Consider the following 27,032-nt stretch of genomic DNA (forward strand, 5'->3'; position numbering starts at 1 on the left):
TTTCCAAGCAAAGTTTTCTAAAACAAGAAGGAATAATAAAGCTTTCATGAACATTTATTTACATTCACGAAACAAGCAAAAACAAAGAAACACCTAATTTCTTTTTTTTTTTTTTTTTTTTTGTGAAGGATGTGGCTAAGGGCAGAAAAGCAGCATAAACATTTCTGAAATGTCTGAAATTTACAAAGTTCAACATTGGGATCCAGTTTTAAAATACCTTGATCTCTTCATCTCTTCATAGAAGTCTCCTATATTTTCTGCTTCATAATTTCTCCTCCTTTTCCTGCTGAACACCACAAACTGCTCAGGAGTCCTCTAGCACACCCTGCTCAGCTCACTCTCTCCGCCACCTAAGAGCATCACTTTCAGCCATATATGAGCATCCTTGCTGACAAGAGTCCACCCATCAGGTACCAGTTTTACCTACTGTTGCTTTTTACCCAAGTTCTACTATTAGATGCAACTTCCAATTGCTTTTGGTTTATATTTTTCTCCTTGCAAGTCACAATCAGAGTAAGAGAGCTTCAGCTGAAAACAAGTTGAGTGCACAGAAACAGAAAAGCAAAATACACAACTGCAAAACACTGAAAAAATATTTTCTACTGATATCGAATTTGCTCCCAAACATAATATTTTCATGGTCAAAAAATACCTGTAATTTGATAAAATTCATTTTTACAGTAACAACAAGCAACTCCACTTTCTACGTTTGTTTCATGCCTGGAGGTCTCAGATACAGGTTCTATTGCAAAGAACCGTGGGCACAACTTGCTGCGAGGTGATGGCACTGCTGATGGCCCAGCAATCCAACACTGGAATACCCACGAGGTTACAAACACAGCTCCATACACAGAACGCGTAACACACTGCTCCTTTATCCTGCCGTTGTCTGGCAGCATACACTAAGCGGGTAAGTCTGTTTTGTTTAACCTTCTGCCATCTTACTCATCAAATAGAGTCACACATCAAAAGGCCTTTCTCAACAAAACTTCAATCGCCAGCAAGCTAGTATTAATGTTAGGAAAGAGGGGAGGAAGGGGAATAATGGATGAGAATCAGAGTGAGCTTCCCTGACTTCCTCCTGCAGGAGAAAGCTAAGTACACAGGAGATGTTTACTTAAAAGTTTGATTATTTCAGAACCTAATTTAAAACCTCCACACTAAGGCATTTCCTTAAGTCAGTATTTAATGTCCTCTAAGCAGGTAGAATGGAAGGGCAAAGGTGGGATGTTAATAAGCAAACACTGTCTGTCAGTTTTGATAGTTGAATCAAGGGCACTTAGCCTCCACATTGGCATGTGCTGTAAACAATCTGCAAGCTCCAGAGGCTCCACCAGCCTACCCGAGCCTTTTACACACACAGCTTGGAACTCTTATACACAGAAAGAAAAGACAATACTCATACAGTCCATTCTGTGTTTGCAGACTCTTCAGGTTTATTTTGGGGGACACAGATGAGCATTATTTGATGCTAACCAAGCGCAGAAAGTTTCATCTTGGCAACTGTTTACAGATGCAGAGTAGTGAGCATACATGTGTGCGTTTGCACATGGAGAGAGAACTGAACAGTGGTTTTGGTCAAATCTTGATTCAGTTTTTGAAGCTTTCTCATGCATGGCAGACAAAGTTGACTTAACACAGTAATGATAAGTCAAGCAACAAGTGAAAAAATATTATAAGGCACAGCCACAAGCTTCCTGTGAGTAGCTGACAAATGTTCTTGTTTCCTCCCATGACATATGACATATGGTACTATCACTGACAATTAGCCTGAAGTTAAAGCAGCCTTGCATTATCGACGCGTTGGAACAATTTTAGAGCAAAGTTGTGCTAATAGAACCAAGATGAAATTTCTGGCCCCAGAGCAAGCCTTACACTTGCACAGACAATAGAAGACGTGCACTGAGAAGCACCATGCACAGCATTCAACAACCTTCAGCAGGAAACACTGCCTACACAACGCCAAAAACACTAAAGCAGATTTGTAAAGGAAACCTGGCTTATTCAGATTTCCTGTCAGAAAATGAGTATTATTCAGGTGGTCTGACAAGGAGTATAAAGAGAACATTATGATTTCTCAATTTTTATTCCTATTTTTCCTATCAAATAACAATTGAACAAGATCTCACTGATTTTAAACAAATACATATATCTGGTTGGTTATTAGACAGACTTCTCTGCTAAGCTGCTTTGTGTTTTATTTGTGAATTACACTACTTAATATAATTTATTTATCATCATTTCCAAAGTGTACTTGGGGGTCTTCAAGAGAGGAGATGCAGTTTTATTACCACTTTTCTTCACTAGTTGAATGTTTGTGGAAAAGCAATTCCACATAAGTCTCTACAAATTTGTTGCTTAATCCATCATAAAATTATGCATATTCTATCAGTAATCCTATCAAAGGCAAATGTTCAGTGTTTTCATCCTGATTTACTCTCCGCATTACATACAACTATACTTCCTACCAGCTTGTAGACAAGGTATCTTTTATAAAAGCAGCAGTTATGACAAGTAATTTTTTCATTATTTACTACTGAAGAATCCTAGCTATTTTTCAAAAAACTGAAGTTCTCTTCTTCATCGACTGGCACACAAAAAACTATTTTTCATTACTTGAAGGGGTCCAGGCAACATCTCCCATCAGATCTCCACTTAATTATAACTGGCTCCATTCTTAGATTAGAGACTGGTGATCTTGCAATGTAAAAAATATTTTTTTTTTCAGCTGTGGGCAATTAACAAACTCAGCAGACTGGAAAAAAAGTGCACACTAAGGCTTTTGGGAAAAAAAAAGAAAGAAAAAGAAAAAAAAACCCACCAGAAACCAATTCAATTGCATCCATTGCTTTGACAGCTATATAATTACATGGGCCATAAATTACATTCAGTAATCACCTTGTTTATAATTTAATTCCCTGTAAATGAGTAGTGTAATGGAATGAGATTTCGTAATCACTAGATACACAGCGAGTACTCACTAGAGAGTACAGCAAAGGAAATCTCCTATCACATTTGTTGTTGACCACCCATTAAGCTTATGATCAAGAGTCAGCGAAGGTCCAGAGTGCCAGTGACTATCAAATTCCTGAAAAAGAGGTAACAAAGGAACTGCCCAAACTATGAAGCCATATACAGAATAGTCTCATTAGTAACTGCTGCTATCACTACTGTGTTCCTGGTTCACTTTGGTTTCTTTATAATGTGCAGGAAAAGCATCTGTAAAGCTTGGACAAGCTGAATGGATGGAGATTTGGTAAGAAGGTTTCTATTGCCCCCAGCTACCAAAGGATGCAGGAAATACACCTTGCAGACAGAGGTTATGAATTTTCACAACTGCAATTTCTCAGTCCACACTTTATGTCTGAGATACAGGCAGTTCAGTGGTTTCTTAAGCTCCCATAAGGTTGGCAGGCTGCACTTGTTACTACCAGACTAATCTTGAGAAGTTTTACTGGGCTCTCCCACCTCCAATAAGCCATCAATTACAGTGGTTGATAATTACAGTTTTTTTGCATCAGTAATCCTTGACTGTACTTCCCATATTCCACAAAGGCAAACAAAAACAAAACAAGAGACATGTAAGCAGTTTATGGAGTCTCTATGCCATGAAGGCAGGGAAATTTCAAACATATATTCCAGGTTTACCCACTCTGCAATGGAGCTCTGCTGCAAAAAAATCCAAACAAATGGTATCTGCATGTAACTTGGAACTGGTAGCTAAAGGTCCTAATTACCCATCCAAGTCTGAGCTGGTGTGCACTACCTCCTCTATATTAATCACCATCCACCAAGAACAAATCCTAGCAGTAAAGATGATAAAGAAAAAAAAAAAGGGGGGGGGAAATGGGTTCTGAAGGTTAATGTGCACAGCTGTCATAGGCTGACAAGGAGGAAAAAAGGCTAGATTTGGGATTGTGCAAGTTTCTGTATTCTGCAGCCAGCAAGATGATGTGTTTTCAGAGCTCTTTTCTTCTACAGATAATGGCACTGCTCCAAAAAATGACTATTCAAAATAGAGGAGTAAGTTGCCATACAAATTTCTGTTTGTGTTAAATATCCTGACACGCTGTTTTCTTTTGGATGTCTCAGCTTTCACTTCTTCACATTGAGCTTACAGGTATAAATTCAGATCAATAGCTGCAATGAGAGGGAAATGTTTGCAGCTCTTAGCTGCAGCATGCTGTTCCAAGGGAGGAAAACAAGGACTCTGTACTAATAGGCACTATCTAAATACACAGACCAACCAATTAAACAGTCTATAGATGTAACCTTCTCAGAAACACTTTGCTTCATGAGCCATGGCATTGCTTCCCAGACTACTACTGCAAAACATAAACAAAAAATAGCCCTTTCAGCTCTTTTTCTATGTAGATTGATAACCATTTGGGAGATGTGTTCTCCAAACCCATATTCAAATGAATTTCATACCTCTCATGCTGGTTACCTTCATTTGCATCTGGGAGTCTTACTCATGTTCTGCATACCCAGAAGAAAGATAAGAGGGCACATTATGAAGATCAGTAGGGAGGGCTGAAATTAAGCATTCACGGGTACACCAAGGAGGCTCCAGTGTTCAGTAATGAAGCAATAATCATCAAGGTAGATTAATGATTGTCTGAGAGAGTTCATCGCCTTGGGCCATTAACCCTCGTGTGGTTATTAATTTTGCAAAAGACATCTTGTGCTGCTGAGGTCATTACTGCTGTTATTAACTAATGAAAGATAAAACATCTGAAGTTCCCTCTCTCATATATTTAGATTTTCACACACCCATTTCTGTATGTACACGTGCCTGATTAAATTGGTCATTTAAAAAGTAAACGGGGTAAGTGTGTGGGGAGGTCAGAGTACCCATAAGAAAGGCAAATTACCATAGACAGCTCTGTTCTGCCATCCAGGTAGTTTCCAGTGTCCCAAGCTACGTGACTTAGTAGGGCAGAAACAGAACTGCCAATAATTACAGTTGTTTTCTTTTTTTTTTTTCCCCTACAGTGAGCAGAGATGTAGCCTATAGTACCACAAAGTTAAGCCTCAAAAGGAGCGAGAAGTACCTGAAATGAAGCTGCTCTGTGACAAGGAGGTCAGCAATATCCACTGCTCCAGTGTTGGCAACAGGTTGCATGGAAGCAAAGTTGCAGGAAAGGCCAGTGTAAGTAGTGATCCTTTGAGACATCATTAATTAACTGGTGAATAGTTCATGGCCCTCCACCTCCATGCCTGTATTACATCCTGTTTTACATGTTGTTCCAAATCCATGTGTCAACACAGGTTTGGTCCCCCCTTCCCTTTATGCCCCCATATCCCAAAAGGCAGGGCTAAAGAAGAAGAATGACAACACTGCAAACTTCCTTCCCTCTGTGGGCTGCACCCAAGGAGGCAGTGTCATAGAGTAAATCCTAAAGAAAAACAAGGCACAGAGCCACTCTGTGTGATGCCAGCTTGTGGTTTCGATGTTCATTTTCCATTTGTTTTCATTCCTGCTTCAGCCTTCAGCATATAGGTCACCTTTGCACTTTCTCTGCACAAGGGAATAGTCTGATGTGTTATCTGGCACATTTCTGCATAGAAATGATTCCTACAGACTGGTAGAGATGGTAAAGAAAAACCTACGTAATACTCCAAGAGGTTCATAGAGAAACTTAATTGTTAGAATAACAACGATTCGGTGGACAGCTTGTAAAGAAATGACTGAAAACTTCAAAATTACAAGACTTTTTTTTTTTTTTTTTTTTTTTGCTTTTATGTGTGGGGGGGGGAAGAGGTTGTAGTTTTGTTTTGTTTTTTACTGAAAGGTCATCAAATGGATAATAAAGTTGCCTAGGCCACTTGCACATATGTATCTTAAAAATCAAAGTGGAAAGAAAATTCAGAGTCTTCCTTCTTTTGTAAATACTAATCTTACTGCTTATTGCTTTTTCATCAAAGTAAAGGTAATAAAATCTTCTAAAGGAATAATTTAGAATATTCCTAACTGAACACTTCTGCACTTTATTTTAGCAGAATTTATAAGACTCACCTTTTTTTTTTTTTATTTAGACCTTAGGTATGTTTCACCATCCCAATTCACGTGGTTCTAATGCTGCTTACAGTTAGCATCAGTCACTACGTTCTCCAACATTCTTCCTTTTCTCTTCCATTCTACTGGCAATGCTTTTCCCTAAAAACAAGTCTCAGGATCAGCAGTTAGAGGACACGAGGAGTATAAGGTAACATAAGAATCAAATGAAAGTACAGCGAAAAAAGGTCCTAAATACGTTCAACTGAAGTAACTTGCTAACACAGAAACAGCCCGTAATGACAGTGGGCATGTAAGTTCTTTTGAAGACTACTGATATAGAAAAAAAACCATGAGCTTCAAAGACTGTACATCTAGCTATAAGTTGAACATTATTAATATTTAATATGAACGTAACACTCCTCAGCAGGCCTGGGGAGAACTCCATACACTACTCACATTGGCAGTTAGCACAAAGCTGCCCAGGAATAAAGGCCTACAGAAACAGAAGGCCTTGGAACGAAACCAGCAGTTGTATGTAGTTCTTTCTGGCATGAGCACAGAGACGAACTGAGGCAAGGAGGGATTTCTTTGGGTACCAACACACCTTGCTTCACAGAGCCATCAAGGCCTTGTACATCAGCATGCACTCCCAGCTCCCATGAAATGCGACTGCCTTAAAAGAGGTATTAAGTCCTCTGGAAAGTAAAATGATTCTGTGAACCTGGGAGCTCCGTGTTTGCAAAGAGGCTATGGCAGAGAATTCTAGATGAGACAGGAACAGGCTGGAAGAAATATTGCCAGCTATAAACCAGGGCTGTGCTTTGCACAGGCTTTACTTGTGATCTTTCACTTCCAACCTTGCTCAGGAAACCTTGACCTTCACTCCTATTAAATCTTTTCTTTGTTTACTATTAAAGCTGCCTAGCATTCAGGGCAAGGTGAATGAAGGTAAAAACTGAGAAGCTAAGGAAACTCTCTTCTTTGAGATGGAGAATCAGGACAATGCAGAAGTTGTGGCTAAGCTTGACAGACGCCAACCTTGAGCAGCCTAAGGCTGAAGTCACTTGTCTATGTATGTAACATCAGGAAGGGTACCTTCATTATCAGGTTTTCCTACTGACTGGAAAACCCCGGTGACATTATAGAAGGAGGCAGTGACACCCCAAAACACCAAATGAACAAAAAACATCACAGAAAGTGAAAGAAGCTAAAAAGAAGTCATATTCAGGTACAAATCTGATCAGGAATCATTTGGATTCCTGTCACAACAAAAATACTTCAAATAAACCACCGTATTTTACAGGGAAAAGTCCACATATTAAAGCCAATAAAGATTGAACTGAAAACAGAATCTACTTTAACTTTCTCTATGCCCCATAAATTTTCTTTCTCCTGCCATGGTTGCCACACAAATTGCAATTGAAATGGAAAGCTATTGTAAATTGAAACTTCAACATTTAAAAACAGATCAGCTCAAGGAGGCACTTGTGAATATATTTCACCAGGAAGAGAAATAAAACTTATTTTCAAACTACTCTATGAACACTCCTACTCATTATATGCACGTCCTACTACATACATTTACTCAATCTTCAGCACCTCTCTAAAGACAGGAATGGCTTTTTGCAGCCAGACAACTTCTTCCATTCATGGCAACAATAACAAATCCTGATAAAAATTTAGTCTTGGAAAGGAGCTACAAATAACTGATAATGGCAAAAGCAGCTCTTTATCTGAAGCCTATCACAAAAGAAACTTTTCTCTGACCATCACTGCCAATTTCTCAATATATAGCATCAGGAAGTTAAACAGAAGGAGCATTGCACACCTATTCAATTCCAGTATCTTTAATCACAACCTCAAAACTCTGCTCTCAAAGCAGGTTCCAGCAGCACACCTCTACCTGCGCGCTCTTCCCAGCAATTTTCAGAGTATTCAATGCTTCCACCATTTTGAAAACCAGGAGTATTTCAGGCACCTGCTGTTAGTTTATGTCTTTTCATTATTTCTTCTCAGTATGCTGCAGCTTCTAGGAAGAAGCGAGGAAGAACCCAACTCTGCTGTATCTATAGTGTATCTCTGCTGTATCATTATAGTGCTATTGACTTGACAACAAACACATACAAAAGTTAGGATAATGATACAGTGATTTAATAGCGTTAACTAGCACTAAAAGAAAAATAACAAAACAAAACAAACAAAAACCTACAACTTTTTCAAGGAAGGGTCTGAGTTCCCAAAATTCTCCTGTTACAATCCCCTCCAGACCACCTCTTTCTCAGAAACTAGAGTAGATTTCAGAAAAAAAAGAATAATAATAATAATAGTAATAATAATAAAGCACTGGTAGGAATTGGCGTAGAAAGGTTCTGTACTGAAATAACAATGCTATGCATTACTTAACCACCAGCAGCTAGACCTTAGCACATTTACTCATGCAGTGGCACTGCAGCACAAGGCCGAGGGTGTAGTTAGTGGAATTTTGTTAGTAGAACCCAAAATACAAGAAAACAAAGGCCTTGAAGTGATTATGTTCACAAATCTAAGTCCCAAAATACACCTGTTCACATGGTTGTATACAATCATACAGACCAATGCTGTCCCATCTCTTCCTTCAACTCTTATCCCGCCTACCTCCCTCCCCTAGTTATCTTTAGGATTCTCTCTTCTCATCAGTACAGATCTGGAGAACAATAAGTGACCAGAAAGAATGGCAAGCAGCGAGCAAAGCCCTCATATGATTCTTCATGTTGATAGTACAGAGAGGGAAAAATCCCTCCTCAGCTCAACCCCAGACCACAGACCAGGCACTGAGCTCATTAAGCACAGTTTCCAAACAGGCTTTTTTGCAAAGGCATATTCACAACCAAGCAAATCAGACAAGCAGCCATGGCAGCAAACAATCAGACTTCTCCCTTCTTTCTATCTGTGCTTTGTGATTTTACTGCCAGTGCCATCTCTGGGACAGCAAAGAGGAAGGAGCACCCATCAGGAAGCGCAGTGCTTCTGCCTGCTGCGATCTGGATGCAGGTGGGTCCCCACCCACCAGCTCAGCTGTTGGGTTGTGCAGGGAGGGCACACAGCCAACCCATGGCACTTGGCCTGCAGAAGGATACACAAGCCCACATTCATACCCATGTGCCCAGACTCACATGTGATCATCAGCCAACAACACAGTGAGGCCAACCTGTGAACACAACGCTCCTGCTGCAAAGAAGACTCTGAGTGTGACGTCTGGCTCTCTGCCCCACAGCACACCCTCAGCTGAGGCTCCATACAGCACAGCTCAAGGTGTTCTGCTGGACACCAGGATGCACACAGTATATCACAGGATTAATGATAAAAGGAATTCACTTGGCCATTTTCTACCAATTTTGCAGCACAGGCATCGATGCTTGCTGTTTAACACACATATTCAGCAACAATGCTTTCTGTTTATGTTATTTAGAGATGCACTTACAAGTGCTGCTTAGCTGGAGACCAGCTGTTAATAGAGTGAGCTGCTTTGCTCTTCTGAATAGATTTGGTGAAAACCCACTCAAAGCAACAACTGTAACCAGCATTCATCTTAAGATTAGCACCTGACTTCAGAGAAGAGGACAACTTAATAGAAAGCACAGGAGCACCCACCTGGGAAACTTCTGAACATCAGAGCCACAAGGCCTTTAATGGCTTATGGTCCTGTTTTGTCTCTTTCTGCACTTTATTTGTGAAACAAATTACCTTTCCTCACTCCCCTCACTCCAAAAAGGCACTGTATTTATTTAATTGGTTGCACTCATCATGAGATAAGTGCTCTCTCACCCACCCCTAGTGTTTTCTTTGGGGTTTCTGATAATATATCCTCTAGAGGAGAAACAAATGCCTCCTAAAAAGCACCCAGAGCACTCTCTAGAAGTCAAGCACCCTGTAGCATGCAGCCATTCAGAGCAAGGCATCACACTAATAAATGGGGAGATTATTTATCTGCTCTCCCAGCTGCTTTTCTTCTGAGTTAAATATATTTATACATATATAATCTTTATCTTTTGAAGCACTAGAGAACTACATATGCAACCTCCCAAGCCTGAAGCTATTGCTAACAGGCAAAGGCTGCCCACATCTGCCATGCTTAGCTTGCACGATGTCCGTCACTCGGAGCTCCACAGCACACAGTCACCAAATATGCACTGTACCCACAGGAAACTCCCAGAGCTGCCCATGACCAGCAGCCAGGCAATGCAGTGATTTCACTGCGAATGGAAGTGCTCTGGAGTTTACTGGTGACCTTTACACAGGATTGGGCCTCAGGTGATTTTTATTACCCAAGAGTAAATTGCAATAGCAAATCAGATACATTAGAGGAATCTTCTTTGAATATACAATTCATTTTCGTAGTGTCATCACCCAAAAACGTAATTAACATAAAAGGTTGGAAATACAGCTGTAAGTAAAGACAATTTCCTGTAGCAGACTTTGAAACAAAGATGTATTTCTACTTTAATCCTGGATTGAAGATCTGGTTTTAATTTCCATAGAAATGAGATTCCCTTCCCGGTGACAGAGCTGACTGTAAGTACATAGCAACCCAAACCTGAGAGAAAGGACTCAAGTTTATTGAAAATTTAAACAGACTGTAAAGAAAATAAATTATTCCCATTATCTGTAAATAAATAGTTTGGTGGCTCTTCCTCCTTTCCAGGATCCATCGTCTGCCACTGTGTAACAACGCCTGCACGCTGACCTGCCAGGGGAACAGCAGTGTCAGAAACAAGTCAGCTTTGCCATGCACTCACTACCAGTGCTATCTTCCATCTACAACACATACTCATAAACAAAAACCAAATGGAGCAGAATTTGAGCAAGTTCACCTGAGGACAAACTATCACAGCAAAGAACACTAGAAAAAAATTACTGTTTTCCTAAAACCTGTGTGTTCTATGTGTACATGTAGCATAAAAGGTTTTTTTTTTTATGTTCAAGGAAAAAAAAAAAAAGAAAAATGACTGGAGATCAAATGGGAAATCTTATAGATTTTATTTGATTTCCTATACTTAGCATAGTTTTCTTCTCTATCTTTATAATAGCATTTGACCAAAAAGTCTGCATCTTAATTAATTCTCTAATGGGTACTTTGTTAGTCCAGACCTTACCACATGTACCTTGTACCATAGCACCTCGAGGTTAGAATTAAGATTAGGGACATAACTGTATTTTCATTACCAAGACAACAAAAATTCTCTCTGCTCCAGAACAATGCATGACATCACTGAAAAGAAAAAAAAAAAAAAATCTCTTCTCACAAATTGAAATCTAAGGGAAATTTTCAACTCAACACTATGAAATAGGAGCAGAAGCCAGCACCCCAGGAGTGCTTTAAATACAATCTCTTTCTTGAATTTATATTATTATAGGCCAATTTAGCAGCAAAGCAAAAATATAGTTCTTCCTCCTTGGAGCAGAGGTTAATATCTGCTTTTGTGTTGATTTTGCAGAAGCCAAAAGTCAGGAACAAATACATTACCAGACTTAACCTTGTTCTTTCATTTGTCAGTCACACCCTATATCAAATAGATTATTGAATAGCAATCCAAACATAATGAGCTAGTGATTAACAAAACATAGTGCTTCCCTAGCAAGGCAGAGAGTAGAGCTATTGCATCTCAATTACAGAGCACAGGCAAACAGCAACCTAGTCATTAAGCAGGCCCCCACTCTGCATGACTGATATTAATGGAATATTAGACTAGCAGGTGCTGCTTTGCTCCGTTAAATCTTCAGCAAATTCAATTTAGTACAGAAAATAAACAGAGCACATTTGTTCCCCTCAACAAATATTTGCATATTTTCCTTACTAAATCTGCAGTTTGTGGATCTATCTGGGAAAAGACACAAAGACAGTCAAAAAAGACTTGATTTTCAGGTCATTTGGATGTAAATTTAGTGGAACGAACCCTCTGTGTATAATGACATGCACAGTGAACAACCACGGGCTCTTTTCTCACTACTTTTGCCTCAAGTTTAACACAAGGGAGAAAACAGTATCCAGTACATTAACCACAGGCGTTTCCCCTTACCAATAAGCATGGGCTTTTTTGTTCAATTATTTGTTCTTCAAACTCAAATTCTGGGGCAGATCTCCATCTGGCACTACTGGCTGTAATTCCCTACTTATCCCTCTGTACGTGAGAAAAGGACGGCTGCATTTGCTCTGTGGGATAAAAGGAAATCCGCACACCGGCCACATGAGCTCCCCTTTGCATTACACAGTTCTCTTATGTGAATTCTCCTGCTAATTTTATTTGGATAATATATATTTCATTTCCTGTTTCAAGGTCTACAGCTGCAAACATTAATGCATCATAGTAGCTTTACTCACTCCATTAATCAAGTACTAAAATCGCACTGGGTAATTCACACCAATATTTATCCAGTAATTATCTACAGTCCTCGCACCACAAAATTTTACCTATCCTAGAAAGCATTTCTGAAAATAACTGGAAGAGGTCAGGGTTTAGCACTGGGACTCAGCCCAGCACACAAGGGTCCATCACAAAGGGTTCCCGTTCTCCTGAAGCAATACAAAGTGCAGCTGGCACTGCCACATCGCAGCCTGCAGGGCAGCAGGAGCTCCCCTTGCTCACCGCCCAGCAGCTGCCCTCCTCATGTGGTCACATCACTTTTCCCAGATGCGTGGTAGCATTCACTATTTGAAACAGTGTAAATCCTGACATTTTCAGTTCACTTCTTTCTTACCTTGGTATGTCTACATTGGAGAACATTCTCTAGAGATTTTTAACTGTAATTAATATCTCCCTTCTTCCCCAACCCACTTTTTTGTCGTTGTTGGAAATAAGACTTGCTGGAGCTTACCTCAGAGATTCAAGCCTAAAAGCTCTCTAAATCTCTTCTAAAACCATATATACATCTAAGCAGTGATATTTCTCACTCAAAAAAGCAAACAAAACAGGGCTTTAGTTTCTCACATGCAATGATTTAATCATATCCACTGTACTAGAAAATATGCAAGCTACTTCAAGGTTTTCCAGACAGAATCAGATCCAAGCAACAAACTTTTCATTTTTTGTTCCAGTATTTATTCTTGTAACATCAAAACATTCCTGCCACATTTGTGTAGAAGGGCAAAGACTGCATGTGGCATCATACACAGCCTACCAAACCATGTGGCACAAAGAAGGCTAAAGAAGCTGTGTGCAACAGGTTTTTTTAATTTGCCTGCTTGTGGCATTGCTGTGTCTGGGAAAAAGTTCCAGTACTTGGCTTAGGAAGGCTGGACCAAAGGGCACTTCTCAAAACCAATGTACATATTTAGGCCCCAGAAAAATCAATGGATTTGTTTGCCTGGCACCTGCATTTGGGGAAAGGAGCCTCAAGTCCTAGGATTCACTTCCATGAGGAGTTATTTAAAACATTAAAGAGAAATGCAAATAAAGAAAACTTTTTTTCAACACTATTTCTTGAATGAGAATATATTGTTACTTATTCTGTGACCTGAAGGCATGTTCTGAAGCTAGGACACGTGAGAGTTTTTTTCCCCTATCATATCATATTTCCAGGAAGAAAAAAAAACAACAACAAAAAAAAACAGGGTTGGACGTGGACCACCTTGGTTTGTCCACACCTAATTTTTATAAAAAAACATATTACTAAACCTCTAAATTAAGAAAAAACATATCTACTATCAAGGATGGCCCTAACACTGTGCGCATTAAGCAGCGGCTTTAGCTTCAAAATCAGAACTGCCCTGAAGATGTGCAGAAAAGCTGCTAACATTTCAGCTAATTATTTTCAGAAGAGGAAATTAAAAAAGCAACACACTGCATTGAGTTATCCTTTTATCTTACAAAAGGTCGGAAAAGTAACTACATTTAAAGTTAGGGCTTTTTTTAAAAGGATATTCAACAGGATCAAGATTGATTGGATTGATTGCAGAATTTAGATAGAAAAAATCATTCTTCTAGGTACTTTGAGAACAACCACTCAAACCATAACACAATCTTTGATAGTTTGATCAATACTAGTTTAAGCAGCAATAAAACTTGCTTTGCACCAAAAGTCAATTTTGTACACAAAAGGGTGAGCTCAGGAGTTTTCTAAATATTTTTTGCTATAATAAAAGTGTTTTACTTTGCCACTTCAGGACAGATCGATGGTCAGACATACACCATATGTTTTTGTGAAAACTGGGACAGAAAATATATATAAACCTATATACTAAGGTTTAAACAATAATGAAATAAAACTTACAATAAAACTGACGGAGCACTTTTAAATAGCATTACTTTTAACACGTCATATTTTACCCCCACTGGTGGGGTCAGCTGGAGGCAGAAGTCCTCAGAAGACAGCAGTTCTTAAACACAGTGTGAGGTTTAACTCCACGCTCCACACCAAAGTAACGGGACAGCTGTCCAAGCAACGTGAACAGAATTACACTTGTGGATAAGGAAATGTTTTCTTCTGGATGAAAGAAGTTTCTACAAATATTATTAGCAGTGAAAAATCTGTGTGATGTCAGCATAACCCGTGGGTTAGGTTGAGGGACTTGACTCAGTTCCCAAACATCTGCTCTATTATCACCCAGTGCAATGTTACCCTGCCTGTGGTTTTTGTCCTGTTACACCCGCTATGATGTGCTCGAAGGACAATTCCCTTTCTCTGTTCTATTTCTTTACCAAAATCAGTTGCAGGAATACCTGCTGATCTTATGTTCCCTCAATATCACATTACAAAGTGACTTCTCGGGGAGCTGAAAAATATGCATTTAACTCTTAACCACAGACACTAGAAAATTAAGCTGCCTGATTTCTCCTGGCACAAACCCACCGTGTCAGTCAATAGACTTACTAACTTTAGAGCAGGCCAAAATACATAGACATGAGTTTTAAAAGCAAGAAAGAAATTTTCCAAAGCCTTGCCATCTGCGGTACACTGTATGTGAATAATCCACCTCTCCAACTCATGCTGTTACCTTGCCTCTTGATATATTAGGCCAAAGCCATGAACTGATTTCTCTCTCAGCAAGAACAAGCCTTTCCTTCATGTAAGCTCTTATTTCCATTTCTAGAGAATCAAATTCCACACCAGGACTCCAGAATCTTCAGAATTACCACAGTTTTCTGTGCATTCAAAACTTCAATAAGCAGAGCAGTATTGTTTCTTATTTTACAGACAAAATAAATATAACTATTCAAGAGAGAAACTTAGTACTTTGCCCATGAATTAATATGGAATAGAAAATGGAAGAGCTAAAAGATAAATTGTGAGGAAAAACAGTTTCAAACCACTGACAACTTCTACACACCTACCTGCTGGGCAGGACATCTACATTACTTGCAGGTATAGTCCCACTCCTGCATGAAGCTTTGGAGCATTATAAAGCCTTGCTTTTGCTCCCACAAGAAGGAATAAAAGCGCCCCAGAGCTCAAAAGCCCATTGGGAAGTGTACCAGAAATTAAGGCACCAATACTAGTAAATGAGAAGGCTTCATGGACGCAATTGTTTGAAGATCTGGCTATCATTTACAATTGGGATGGGGTGTTGGTATTTGACCAAATCTGAATTTCCTTCCTTGCTTCTTTGTTTTCCTAAAACTACTGCATGCACAAATTTCAGCCACGTTCTTGCCACAATTCACTCCAATTCAATATGCACTACATAAGATTTAAGCCATCTTTGCAAAACGTTTCCTAAAAACTCTTAGCTGCACATTACATGCCCATGAGAAAATAAGAATAAGGAATCGCTGATTACTGCTGCATCACAATTAACATCAGGTCATATCTACCTGTAGGTTTCGACTGGGTTCTATCATCCTGCCAATGCACTGCAGCCACAAACCCGCCCTCATCAGGTTTACAGCCACCCTGTGTCTGCGAGTGATTGCAAAGCAGCTGCTGCATATCAGCAATTCTGACTGAATAAAATAATGTTAATGAATTGGAATTATCCTTTCAATATGAACAGTCAAAGTGCAACTCCTCTGCTGTGAGATTTGGGGCCTGATCCAAAGGCCACTGAAAACAACAATGTGTACATGGCATCAAAGGGATCATATGATGATCGGGGCAGATTCTTCAACAGGCTTTTTTTTTTTCTTCCCCCTTCTCCAGTCTGGAGCTCGGACCAAGCCCTAAGCAAAGAAATGTTAAATGGTTTAAAATTTCTCTACTGACTTGTAGCAATCCATAAGCTTTAAGTGGCTCCAGCAACATTGCCACTGCTGAATGAAGAAGCTGGGTGCCCACGGCCCCACTCACAGCGCTGCACAAAGGCCATCGCATCCCAGTGTCAATGAGGCACCACAGAAGGTGGGGAAAGGACAGCTTGTTAAATTAATAAGATAAGAATGCCACTACCACTTTGTATCTAACCCTTCTGAAAAATTATAGCATTTGATTTGTAAGAAATGGGATTTCTATCTTGAGCTCTGGATATAGTCTCCTATTTTTATGCATTTACATGAGATGTAAATCTAGGACATTTAAGATGACTGGTGCTACATAGATGATGAAAGCAATGCATAAAATAAGTTTGAGCTTCACTTCCTGAAGTCAAAAACTTGCTGTTACAGGAAGAAAAGGCAAAGAACAAAAGCACGTTCCCTTTATCCTATATTATTCTTAAGGAAATTGAAAGACAGAATTATGTTCACTGATCACACTCCGAGTACTCCTTTCACACACGCACACGTTTCAGGTCCCTTCAGGGTCAGTACGCCTCAGTTCATCTGAACTTTTCAGAAAGGAAGGGAGTGCAAGCCAGCCCGCTTGCTAACGGCAGCTTCATCAAGAGTGTCTAAGGCACCTGTGGAACCATTCCACCCACCTGGCAGCTGGAACCTGGCCTGGTGTGAAACTTGGAGCAATCCTGAGCTACCACATCACAGACCTCAGCACGGCCCTTTGGGGAAACTGACAGCAAACTCGTGCTGCGGGCCAGGAACTGTGACAGGACACAGCTGCTACAAGGGGTGGCACTGAAGACAATCCTGGACCACTGTGTGCTCCATTGGAGCCCTTACCAGAGCCAGTGAAAATCTGGGCTTCTTAAGCCTGGGAGCAATAAGCACCAGACACGTTCAAGGCTCACAGCATGTACCTAGGATGTAGATTCTGACTGGTAACTGCATGAGAACACAAAGATAACCTCTGACAGAGTTATTTGGTAACTTTTTTTTAAAAAAAAATATTTGAAAAAAAAACTCAAAGTAATTTCATAAAATCTGCAATGTCTTCTTTCTAACATGACGTATTTCTCACAAATCACAGAATTGCCAGGGTTGGAAGGGACCTCAAGGATCATGAATCTCCAACCTCCCTGCCACACACAGGGCCAATAACTTATTTCTCTACAAATAACCTAATACAATAAAAGCCACGTGCCCCTTTTCTGACTCAAGACAATGAACAAAGCTGTAGGAGCCTCTTAGGCAGCGAATGCTACCTTTCCAGCTACTCAAAGCAAGGATAGTTTGCAAAGCAAAAAGCCTCACAATTATTTTACAAAGGAACCAAAACAGTGATTATTTCAGAGCATTCTTTCTGTCTTTTAAAAGAAAGTATGCAAACCAGTGAACATACTAAATTGTAAAATCTTTTCAGGTCAAAACAAAGGTTGGAAGACAAATGTTTGTTCACTTTGCAGCCAGGTCAGCCATCTTCTTTGCATGAATTCTAGAAAATGAACATTCTCTGCTTGCTCATATAAGAAGGGATTCATATTGCTTAACTGCAAAAATAACAGATGGCTTTGATAAACTTTGTTAGAGAAAACCTCTCTCTCAGCCTGCATTTCCATGCAGAACTAACTTTTTTTAAAGGAATCAAACCCTGTAAATGTTGCCTCTAAACAACTATTGCAAAACAATCGTTCATAGATACATATGAACCACTGGAGCTCAACAGCAGAGGCTGCCTGCTCTCCAGGGATGTGTGGTTGATGCAGAAAGCCCAGCCTGGGTTGGACTTTCTCCCTCATAATGCTACCTACTTGTTGCCTACAATTTTTGCCCCTTGAGGTCTATAGCTTAGTATTGAATATATACACGTGTATGCAGACATTTCTCAATAGGAAGTACAGCTTTTTGACTCTAAACTTATCAGACTGAGAATTTCTCATTTGCTAATTAGAAACTTTGAATATAAAGAAAATCAAGATTCTTTTGAGGCACTGTCCCCACCTGTCAGCTGGGCAAACAGTGAAAAACCAGGAGCCTGGACTCCTCAGCACTGCTCTAGCTTGGCACCACGAGAGCCCTGTGGTTCAGAAAGACACCTGAAGCCTTTAAAAAACCCTGATGGGTAAAGTACACGACCACAAGCAACTTCCTGAGGTGGCAGCAATCAGAACTGAGCACTTCAGCGTGTCTGTGGGTGAGCCATAAAGAAAAAACCTTAAAGAACAATATAGATTCCATTAAAGAATGAAAAGTCTGTGCCAAGGATGCATAAAACATAACAAGACACATCAGTCATCCCCTTCACAGAGGGATTTCTATTAACAGGAAAAAAAAACCACCAAAAAGCTTTGTAAATAACATTCCTTCTAATCCTGGTCTTCTGCTGAGCATTAGAGTAAGCAATGCCAACCCCTCACCACAGAGGCAGCAAGCACTTAACCCAGTCTTTCAAATCAGATACAGAAGCTCTGTTCTTGCTGCAGGAAATGGGCTCCTTTGTGTGCCAGCTTTATTTCCTCAGGTATCATCTGCCTCTGCAGATGTGAGCCATTAAGATCAGAACAACCAAAAGCAATATTTCTATATAATTAAACATTTTAACGTAGTGAAGTAGGTATGGTACAGAAGTCATTAAATGTCTCCCTTCAGGAATGTAGCAGCCATCAAACTCAATATGCTGCTCTTAAGAAGTCTAGATTCAGGGCCTCTACCAGTGATGCGTGCTACGGAAAATTTAAGATCCATTGGCACAAGGCTCAGATACAGTAGTCACATCTTGCATCTGGGAATGCTTTCATGATCAAAAAGGGATCACATCCTACAGAGAAGTGCATAAAGACTGAACATTTTGCTAATGACGTTCCTATATATTTTTTATGTACAACTTAGACGGTCCTGTGCCCTCTAATTAGGGATGATGCATTACAGTAAGTCAGAAAAAGAAAAATGAGGACTATGAATCTCAGACGAAGGAATTATTTATATATTTGGTTGCATTCCAGCAGTGTGTTTGAATGCACTGTTCCAAAAATGAATTAAATACTCTCATCCCACACACATAATGCCTGCAAGCCCTGCAGTGAAGCCACGAACATTCTTTGACTACTCCCAATGTATCCCACTCACTCCTGTTTCTTAGAACAAAAGAACTCAGCGTGGCAGAATCACAGAATGGCCCAGGTTGGAAGGGACCTCAAGGATCTTGAATCTCCAACCCCTCTGCCACATGCAGGGTCACCAACCTCCCCATTTAATAGCAGCCCAGGCTGCCCAGGGCCCCATCCAACCTGGCCTTGAACACCTCCAGGGATGGACGGGGCACCCACAGCCTCTCTGGGCAGCTGTTCCAGCACCTCACCACTCTGATAGTAAAGAACTTCCCCCTGACATCCAACCTCAATCTTCCCTCCCTCAACTTAAAACCATTTCCCCAAGTCCTGGCAGGCAGACCTCAAATGAATACATTCAGGCATTGATGCATATGATAAAGATGGACTCTGAAACACAGGAAAAGTCATCTTTCCATAAAAGAAATTACCTTCACCAGGCTTTAATGCATCTCTCTCAAGGAAGAGCCTACAGACACCCAAACTCCCTGCAAGGAACGATGCTATTTCACAGACCAGCACAGAGGGCCGTTCCCAGCTGCGGCCAAAGGAAGCACACAGAAAGCAAAGCTTTGTGTTACAGCATAGCAGAGCCAAAGGAGCACCCACTTCTGCTACCAAGAGCCAATCTAACAAAAAAAACGCATTCTGAAAGTCCTCAAGCACGGGGGGAAGCAGAAGGGTAAAAAAAAAAAACACAAAAAACCAACGACAAAATATGAAACAAGAAGAAAGAGACGGCTCAGTGAAAAGGCATCTCTGTCCGCGCCAAAGGGGGCAAAAAGCTCACCGCTACGGCTGCGTTTGGTGAATAAACGTTTCTCCTCATTAAGCCCGCTGTCGCAGCAGTTCCTGCGCTCACAACGCTGCACGGCGCCGCGCCAAACAACCCAAACCCAAACCCAAACCCAAACCTCCCCGCGCGCCTTCCTCACCGCTGTTACAAAACCGAGATGCAAACTTCGTGCTTCGCTCGGACGCGCCGCGTGCCGAGGCTCTCAGCTCCCCACCGTCACAGACGCCGCCCCTTTTCCTATCTAAAAACCATCCTAAAGCACCTCCTACCGATACCGACGGCAGAGCAAACCGTCCTCCGCGCCTCACCCCGACCACAGACGCGGTGTGACGAAGGCAGCAGCCGCCCAGCACCGCGCCGTCCGCGCACGTCGAGCTCCCTGCGCCCCGCCTCACCTCCGCTGCTGCTGCTGCGGCTCCCGGCCGCCCGCGGAGCTCCGGCTCTCCTCCAGGCGGCGCGGCCCGTGGCGGCTGTTGTGGGCCGCTGCCCCGCACGTCTGAGAGCGCTGCCCGAGCGCACAGTGAGCGCCGGCGGATCGGGGCCGTGCCCACCTCGTCCTCGATGTCCAACCGGAATCTCCTCGGGTTCCGTTGCCGGACAGCGGAGCTCAGCGCCGCCGCTGCGCGCCCTGTGGGGAGCGGCGTTCCCGCCACGTGCGGGGTGCGCGCGGACGCCTGGTGGAGTTGCATGTGCCCGCCGCGTGGAGTTGCACGTGGCCGGCCCGTGGAGACGCGCGTGGCCGCTCCGCGTGGAGCTGCGCCGCAGAGCTCTGGCAGCAGCGCTGCAGAGCCGGGCAGCCTCCCCGCGTTCCTTCTTGGAGCAACTTCTTCTAGCCAGGACCACTGAACTACCGCGCCTGAAGCTTATCAACTATTTGACCAAATATTTTCCCCGTTAACAAGCTTATTTTCTAACTGCAGGACTTCAATCCACTCACAGGCCCCGTCTGAAGCAGCGCACGCCCACAGTGCAGCCCTGCACACCACCGTCGGGCTGCCATCGCAGCTCCGTGCCGCCCCAGCACCAGCGTCAGGTGCTCCGAACGTCCTGATCTAAGATTTGTGTGTGGTTTTTTTTTTTCATTTCGCACAAACGTGTCAATAAATGGAGCGAAACTGCACCAGCTGACAGGTCAGCGCTCACACTCAGACCTCAGCCCTGCTCTCACAGCGCATTCACCTCCTCCTGCGATGTTCGCATCGTCTCCGCGCGCTGCACAGCAGGACTTCGTGCCCCCGTTCTGCAGGGCACGGCTCCGCGCACAGCAGCTCGCTCCAGTAAAGATGTGGTGTGCAGAGAATGGCGGAAAAGGGGGAAATGCATCAGAGTCTGGTGAAGGTAATGAACAAAACAGGTTATTGTGTGAATACGCTGAAGTTACCCTCAGACAAAACAACACGGCAGTAAATCAGGATTTCCCCATCCTGAGCTCTTACTGAGAGCCACGGAGGCCAAAAATCCATGCAGGAGAAAGCGCAGTTTGTCTGCCTGCAGGCCAGGGAGCCTGGAATGCAGCTCTCGGGTGCTTTTCTTCTTGTTTTGATTTGTAGGCAATCACTTGCACAATTCCAAGTCTGATTCATCAGCAGTCCTTAAAAACTTCAATTAAAAAAAAAAAAAGAAAAACTGGCTACTTGTTAGGTAAGACACAAATGAATTAATTAAAGGCTTAATTAAATAAACCTTTTGCTAGTAATCACCATCTACTTGAAGCTTATAGAGAAAGTAAGAAGCTTTGGCTCCCATTCCAAGTCAGACTCAGAAAAGTCACCATACAAACAAGCCTGGGAACGGCAGTGAAAGAAGAAAATGTACAATAAGGTACTCAAAAGAGTTTTGAAGAGAGAACACTGAAAGGCAAACATTTTGGTAAAGAGCTTTTAAGTGAAAGGAATTATTTGATCTGAAGTCTGTTGGAGCAGAAGAAGAAAACAGAGTCGGATCGAGACTTAAATGAACCACGGTCCTCTTGTTGAATGGATTGTAGCACTGCAGGCAGGAAAAGAACTGTAACGTTGTGGTTGTTTCTGTCAATTGCAGAAATGTTTTTTGAATGAACCGCTATTGAAGGAGCCCACGCCTCAAAGAAATGCACGTTTCCATCTCATGTAGTTGCTTCTGACAATGATGTGAATTCATACTCTCAAAGTGCACAAAAGGACATGGCAACTGGAATCCTGCTAATGCAATGCTTCTGTGTGCTGCTGCTTTCTAAAAGCTGGTACCCAAAGCAGCTGCAAACGACGTGCTCTGCACCTCTGTCATATGCACTGGTTTCCTCTTTTCTGCTTTGTCATGAAGACCTCTTTTAAATAAAACACTCAGTTCTTATAACACAACATACGAGCTGACAGGTTTCAGTTTTGTTTAAAAGAAATGCTTGAGCTGAGTGAATAATTCCTTTGTGAATAATTTATTTGATCAATTTTGCTATTTCCCTGTTTACAAATTGTTTGTACAAACGGTGCAGCTGGAGAAAAAGAAGATACTGCAGTCGGAGCATGCAGAGATTCCTAAAATACCACAGAATAATAAAAAAAAATTATAAGCTCATTACATCATCCTATAGAATTCTGTAGCTGGAATATGTTTCCTGTACATCTCCAATGGTTGAAAAAAAACAGCCTGTTAAAAAGTTACTTTCTAGGAAAAGCTGCTGAAGAAATTGCTCTGCCAATCCAAACTGCTCTGCTCTCCAAGAAGGAACCAGTTGTCCTCTAACATACGGTGGCATCACAGAGCTGGAGTTGATGTGGTCACCTCAGGGCTCAAGGAAAATTTGATGGGGAATTCAGCAGAAGAAAAACAAAGCTAGTTTTCTTCTGGATGCACATCCGTGTGGCTTTGAGCAGGAATTATGGCAAGAACTTTGTATGATCAGCTGGGAAGGCTTTAGCTGTGGTTTTGATCTCCCCTTTCATAAGGACCTTATATATTTGCTATTTACAAAGTTAAAGAATTATTGACAACTTGGTATTAAAATAACTAACCTAAAAATAAAGGAAGATCAGCACCATAGCTTTCTCTACCAAAGTCTTCCTCACATCTGAGATATCTTTTTGCAGTAAAAAGGCAGAGGTGAGCTATTTCCAGTTTTCTTCCAGCACTAAATTGGAATTGAATTAAATTTGCCATTAAAAATGCATGAAATAATGTTCTACCTAAAACAATTTCTTTGTCACCTCAGTTCTTCAGGGACACGATCAGGAAAGGACTGACCCTATCAGGAGACTGACTTCCAGCACAGTATGATGAACGTGGCAGATCCATTTGATAGGTCGGATCTTGGTCTCTCAGTGCTGAATTGATTCTCTGTGAATGTGGATATAGAAATGTTGCCATTGCTATATCAAAGTATTTTGCATAGATGGAAGCAACAGTGTAAACATCTGGTACCAGGATCTGCAGTTCCAGGACAGCCATCAGACACTTCAGTTATCCCAACTTACATCATTTAATCAAGGGGAAAAGAAGGATTCAACCCCTCATGGGCTCTGCCCAGTCCCTAAGTTGTGATGTTTTCTAAGCAGAATCAAGGAATATTCTACTAGAATAAGTCCCCAGAATAAGTGCTGTAGCTGCCTATGTAAAGTCTATTTGGATGATCTAATTAAAAAAGATGTTAATAAATTAATCTTGTTACCATAAAGTAATATTATAAAGCTCTTAACTACATAACCTTTGTGAAAACAGATGCATCTCTGCAGCCCTCCATGACCGTAATATATTAAAGGTACAAACTGCAGGAAAGCTGCAGTAACTCAGAGTTGTCTTTAATTTAGTCCTGCTGGGTTGATAACAGCTAATCATAGCTCTCTGGTTTATTAGAATTAAGGAGGCAATGTGATCTGATGAGAATTCAAGTAGCAGAGTTCAAATCGTAGATGTGCACAGATTTCCAGTGTTACCCTAGAAAGCTTCAGCTTCTCAGATTTTCCTGGCTGTAAAGTGAGGATTATATTTTATTTACTTTACAAGAATGTTATGCAACAAACTAATGTCCACAAGATCTCTGCCTGAGGCAAAAGCAAGTATTACACACATACACATCTTATTTAAGGAGGAACTGAACCTTTTCAAAGGAAAATCTCAGACAACTATCATTACAAATTGTCTTGGGGTATAAATAAAAAAAAAGGCGGACGGCATAGAAGCTGAGATTCACTGAGCTGACAGATGGATGTCCTGGGGATCAGGACCCACCCCTGCACCCCTAACACATCACACTTGCAATAACTGGAATACACATCTTGAAGCGGAGGTATGAAATTTGCTGATGATACAAGGAGAAGGAAGTGTGAGTAAGGGAATGGAGTCTGAACAGAGCTCAAACCTACAATATTTAGAGAAACTTTGGAACAGTGGCTCTGCAAATTTAATATAGAGATCCTGGAGGTAGCAAGGTCACCAGGAAAACCACAGCAGCTTTAAGTCATGCTGCAAAACTGAAGCAGAAGATAAAATTTACAATAGGAGCTGTGTGAGCAAAATCCTGAAACTGGCCCTCGTACCAGAATACACCAATTCTTATTCACATCTGGTTCTTCCCAGGCTCCCTCCTTTTCAAAGAGATTTGAGCATGGATGTGAATGCATTGCCCATACTCTATCACTCCTAAACCACTCAGGCCATGTAAATGGGCTTCCTGCCAAGCAGAACTAGTAGCTCAGGTTTCAGTTTGGATGTGCATCTGTAACAACAGGCAGTAGAGCTGCTCAAGTACTGAAATAGACCCAGTGAGTTCACTGGGAATTTTAAATGGGAAAAAATGGCAGGATGCAGCCAGAGAGTTGAGGAGATCTGGTGCACAGATTTATTTTTAATCATTTTTTATGTCCCACATTATCTTTTTCTTCCAAGTTATGGTATTGTAAATGTAGCAAAACCATTTATCCTGGCACCCTTACTCGTATTAGACAGCACTCGAATGAGGGACAGCAAACTGAGGTTCATCTCTAAATGAGGACATAAGCAAGTACAACCCACTTTGTAGGTGGGTCGCACACTGCACCTGAAGACTGAACAGGGAGAAATTTAGTTTTACTCAGATGAGTTTCATTAATTTCATACCTTTGAGAGGCAGCCTAGGCCTGAAGTAGTCAAGTGCAGTTCCAGCCTTTATGCTAGAGGCTTGCAGAATTGCAGAAAAGAAATTTACCCTAATGAAAATCGATGGGACTTGTGGTTCTAGGTCACTTAGGTGCTTTCCAATATTCAACTGAAGTCTGCTTCCAGCAAAATATGATTTTCATAATTGCCTGCTGTGGCCTTGCTCTGCCTGGCTTCTGCTGAAATCAATTGCTGCCTCCCATTGACTTCAGGAGCAACAGAGTCAGGTCACTTGTGAAATCTGTAACAAATTCCCACGTTTAGAAAATAAAAGAAAATATTCACAGCGTAACCCTCCTGAGATCCTTACACATTTTTAAGTAGTTCAGATTTTTGAGGGGACTGTGTGAGGAGGAACAATTTTCTGTACATACATCTCCTAAACAATAAAATACTTTGCAAACAGATTCTTCTGAAACACGTATTAAGGAAATATTTTTAGCAAATATAGGTCAGTCTTCCAGGCAGGTAATATTAGTCATGCGAGACAAGGCAAAGTTGGAAAACACCAGCATGGAGTGAAGAAATGCATATGTAATGCAAATAATGATTTCCCCCATAACATAATAACAATGACTACTAAAAACTAACCTGAAACCACATTAATGCACTGTTCAAAAAGAACTGATGCAGTAAATACCGTAAAAATTATAACAATGATAGTCTTATTAGCAGAGCTAGGTAGTAAATTATGCAACTTTTCACGCAGAATTAATCTTCCCTCCCCCCATTCATTTATATCTCCTGCTGAGGAAAGAAATCAGTTGGAGGCAGATTGATTGTACTGACCTTCTTTGAGTTAAATTAAACCTGCTGTAAAACTGAACCGGCAAAGCTCATGATGTTCACAGGTAGACATGGATTCAAAGGGGAAGTCATCTTGTGATTCAAGTTCTGAAGGGCTAATGTTGATCAGAACTTTGAGTAAAGTCAAGAAAGAACCCATGTATTCTATGAGTAATGACAAAGAGACAAGCTTTCAGTCGAGGTGATCAGATTTCCATACTCTGTGGCTCCACTGACAAGGAGGCTGTTGTGTACACACACCTCCTCACTGATCTCAGTATGGGAAACCCCATGGTACGCGTAAACCCCAAAGCTAAAAGAAAATACAATTCCTGCGAGCTCAAAATATTCTATTAGTGGGATTTTATGTTTCTTGGTTGTGGATTTTTAATGCATTTCTTTGAACTCTTGGCTTATTTGTTTGAGGGGAGACTGATAAGCAGGAGCACAGATGTACTCATCTAAACGAAGGTTGTTAGGAAAATAGCCATTCATTCCTTTCTGCCTCTTACTGGCTGTTCATCATTGCTCTGACTGCTCCTCCTAAGTGCTGAGGTACTTGGTTAATTTTAATTTCTCCAGAGTGACAACACAGAAGTGCTTTGCCAGTGACCCAGACTCGCAGGGCCGTTCAGACCTGGCTTTGCAGACGCGGAGCAGATGGCTGCGTGTCGGAGCAAGGGAGTGCAGCTTTGTGCGGCAGAAGGGGGAGCGGCGCTAACACACAGCTCTGCCTCAGAGCAAACCGGCCCATGAATGAAGCTCATTTTAGTGCCAGGAGATTTCATACATTTAAATACCTCTGGTAACGATGTCTTTCCTTGTTTTTGTTTTCTCTCCTATTTTAAAGGGCTCTTCACACATTTCTCTGCCTGACATCCAGTGTCCCAATGTGCTCAGCTACGGCAATAGAGCCCATGTAACACACAACCCGAGATGCTCTGTTCATTTGCTGCCAGCTTTCCACCCATGCCCAACTTCCATTTCCCTCAGCCAAGCACCACTAAAAATTCATTGTTTCAGAACAGTTCATTTTACAGTGTGTTCACTTC

The 27,032-nt window shown here is 41.4% G+C and overlaps 1 protein-coding gene across 8 annotated transcripts in view; it reads right to left on the reverse strand.

Annotated features, from left to right (window-relative positions):
* The window catches only part of TOM1L1 (target of myb1 like 1 membrane trafficking protein), a 512,416-nt gene that overhangs the window by 330,682 nt on the left and 154,702 nt on the right, over positions 1 to 27,032 (reverse strand). For 2 of the 8 annotated variants that reach the window (XM_090122142.1, XM_090122140.1), the window contains exon 1: positions 20,481 to 20,741. The exons of 5 other annotated variants lie outside the window; for them this stretch is intronic. The gene's annotated coding sequence lies outside the window, so the exon portion shown is untranslated. Of the gene's footprint in view, positions 1 to 20,224; positions 20,457 to 20,480; positions 20,742 to 27,032 lie in introns of those variants that run through there. One more of the 8 variants, XM_090122137.1, reaches the window with a different exon arrangement.

Source organism: Phasianus colchicus, chromosome 20 (assembly GCF_987193195.1).
Source record: "Phasianus colchicus chromosome 20, bPhaCol1.hap1.1, whole genome shotgun sequence".
Taxonomy (NCBI): Eukaryota; Metazoa; Chordata; class Aves; order Galliformes; family Phasianidae; genus Phasianus; species Phasianus colchicus.